This window comes from Triticum dicoccoides, chromosome 6A (assembly GCF_002162155.2).
Source record: "Triticum dicoccoides isolate Atlit2015 ecotype Zavitan chromosome 6A, WEW_v2.0, whole genome shotgun sequence".
Lineage (NCBI taxonomy): Eukaryota > Viridiplantae > Streptophyta > Magnoliopsida > Poales > Poaceae > Triticum > Triticum dicoccoides.
Window position 1 is genome coordinate 69,036,546 of NC_041390.1, and position 3,411 is coordinate 69,039,956.

At 44.2% G+C, this 3,411-nt stretch overlaps 1 pseudogene; it reads right to left on the reverse strand.

Annotated features, from left to right (window-relative positions):
* Window positions 1-278: 278 nt before the first annotated feature.
* Window positions 279-3,411, reverse strand: LOC119315006 (annotated as a pseudogene).

Sequence of the window (3,411 nt, forward strand, 5' to 3'; positions counted from 1 at the left end):
TTTTGACACTGTCAAGGACTCTAAAAACGTCTTATAAAAAGTTAGAAAGGGACTATGTTATATGCCTTCAGTAGTTGCTCAAGTTTCAGTTGTTCTTGAACATCAGGGCATTTTGGAATCTAAACATCCACATTTATGCTAGTAACTAGCACTATTCTTTTGAGAAGCAATGAAAGACATCCTCCAATAGAGTCGATATCAACAAAACAAGCATGCCGCCTTTATACATGTCCATCAAAAACTTGGACTATTATTACTACATTGATTCCATACCAAAATTGCGACCCGAACATAGAAGGCAGATGTATAATATATTGTCTTCAAAATCACTTCCGCAATAAAAGAGGGTTCATGATATTTGCTTAAATAATACAAATAACACCAAACGATCATATAGTGCCTCCACGCAAAAACAGGGAATCTTGGGGCCTACTTATGCCGGTTTCCAAACGGCTACAGAGGGTAGAAATTAAGCAACCAGAATTACGGTTGATAGTAATACACAAGTGGTGTCTACTATTAAAGTTTCATTCATCAGCTGCCTTCCATGATTCATCATTAGACTGCCATAAAGGAAAATAGTTGCAGCAAAGGTAAAAGGCGACAAAAGTTCAGACAAGTGAATCTGGGTCGGATGATGCACCGCACAGCCTTGTCCAATGGTGCACAGTCAAAAACTTAATGAAAATTTTGGAGACCACTTCATCAATACTCGTCAATCAAACCAATTTTCTTCATAAGGGCATCTGAACACTTACTGGAGTAGTGAACTGACTTGGTAACACCCTGTGCAGCTTGCAGAGAGACCCTACCACAATGGTCAATGACCAAAGACTCTAACTTATGTGCACGTCCCAGTTCAGCCACTCCAACATCAGTAACTTTATGACATGCCCAAAGTGTGAGATTACTCAAGCATGGGGTGTGTGCAATGAATCGCATCCCAGCATCAGTTACCCAATGACACAATATAAGCTCGAGTGTCTCCAGATGTGATGAGGATGAGAGGGCCTTCATCCCCTTGTCATCAAAGAAGTTGGCGGTGTTTAGCACGAGAACACGAATTGGGCAGGACTGAATGAGTGCCAGAAAACCCTCCTGTGTGAATCCTATTTCTGATGGCCAGTCACGGGAACATCCTGTAAATCGGAGGTCTACGATCTGAAGCATAGGACAGTTGAGGGCTAGAGCATAAAGGCTGTTATCAGTAAATGACGTCCTGGTTTCACAATAGCCGTCTTCACTACAATGGCGCTGCAGGTTGAGTCAAAGTGAGATGCTTTTAAGGTTGCTGCAGCTCCGGGATAATGCAATCATGTCATTGTCATTTAGTGCACGAACATACTCAAGCCAAAGGTTCTCCAATGCTTTACACTTCCCTAGGACAACACGAAGTCCTATTTCTGGCCAGGTTTTAATATGTGCCAACCTTAAATTCTTCAAACTCTCACAGCAGAAATCATATATATACATGCTGTGAGCATTGTACGATGGATCATAGTACTCACAAAAGGACAGACCCAGTGCATAGAAGCTCCCACACAAGGTGGGGTCTGGGGAGGGATTATAGGAACCTAGTCTTACCCCTGCAAAGTGCAATGCAGAGAGGCTGGTTCGAACCCAGGACCTCTTGGCACAAGTGGGGAGGACTTCACCACTGCGCCAGGCCTGCCCTCGATCATAGTACTCACAACCTAAAGAAAAATCATATATTCCTCTTTTCCTCTCAAACTCAAACTTCTGGAGCTTCATCCATCCTGAACCAAACTTTAGGAAGTCCTGATGATTGATTCCTTTGCAATTCTTCACTACAAGCTCTTCCAACGATCCATCCCTGCCAAGGTATTCCAGCCACTCTACACTGTCGATTTTCTCGCAGTCAATAAGGTGGAGAGCAGATAGACTTGTGCAACCAACTGCAACTGAGAAAAGCCCAACCAAAGTTATTTGTGGTGTGGAGTTCAGCCTGAGAGACACCAATTTCTTGCAATGCGCTAAACAACCAAGCCCAGAGTCATCGATGTGTGAGCAGAAGCTTAAGGTGAGGTCAATCAGCGAGGAACACTGAGATGAAAATACAAAAAGGCCTTTGTTGTCCAACTGATTTCCATGTCCAGGTATCCAACCAGAGTAATCGATTTCCAATTTCTGCAAATTTGTGAACCTGGCACACAGTGATGTTAATGCTTCTGTAGCAGTGCAAAGACCAGAACCAACGCAGATAGCACCCCTTTGACTCCCCTCTATCGTGTAGAGCCCCTTTGACACAAGGGAAAGAGAATTCAGATCACTTGTCCTGGTGATCTTCTTGACAATCTCTGTCACCACAGCCTCCGGTAGGTCGTCCATCGAGCAAATTCAGCTGTACCAATCAGGTAATATCAAGGTTCGGAAAACAACCAAAAAGCTGGACTAAAACTTATGGTACATATATCAGAATAAAGCATGTGAAAAGATTGAGATCACACTGGCAGCGCTAATTGCTAAGAATATACTGACGAACTTTGGGCATTTACTGTATCTATCCAATACTTGTGTGTTCCTTATAAGAATGGAGATTAATTGAAGTATCTAACACCTTATCTATCCCTACATTGCTAGCAAGAAACAGTGAAGCTACGAGCCACATCATTAAACTAAACTACCGCCGTAAGTAGCAGAGCCTGAATAACAAACGAACGAAGAGAATGCAAAGAAAGAAACTAGAATTGAGTAATTGATGCAAGCAACAACTCCTCAAGACAAGACTCATGTGCTCAGTCTGAACCTATTTATTTGGTGACAGCTAATAAATAATCAGTTGTGGAGCTAATCGATGCAATTACCAAAGAGAAGCGACAACAATCTATCACCTCTGTCCAGCCTCTCATTTTCTTTTGCCATTGCTGAGTCAGTTACCAAAACAGACATGCGACAACAAGAAAAGCAGGGGAGATTAATCCATATAGTCTGAACCGGGTGCAGGGGCAGAGTAGCTTGGTTAGCTGTGCAAGGGAGTTAGCTTGAAGCTTTCTCTGCCACTGGAAGTAAGCACGCGGTAGAGTGTAGGAAACGGCGGCGCTAGATGTAGGAGGAGCGGCCGGAGCAGTTATGGTGGCGAGACCTACCAGATCCGGGGCTGGATGATACCATGGGCTCGGGCCAGCAGCGCCCCAGCTCACGATTCGGGGTTCATCGACGGTGGCGCTTTTGCCAGTTTCAGAGCGCCCTATGATTATACTACTAGATTTACCGAAACAAAAACCATGTACTGCATGTAGAATCGAGGAACCACTACCAGCGAACAAATTAAGGCTGGAGAAGTAAGAAAAGGAGGAACCTTGGGCACGAACGAACGGGGCCGCGATAGAGAAGAGGGGAGCTCCGCCGCCGGACCTTGGAGAAATGAGTCTCCTTTTTGAGAAATTCGCC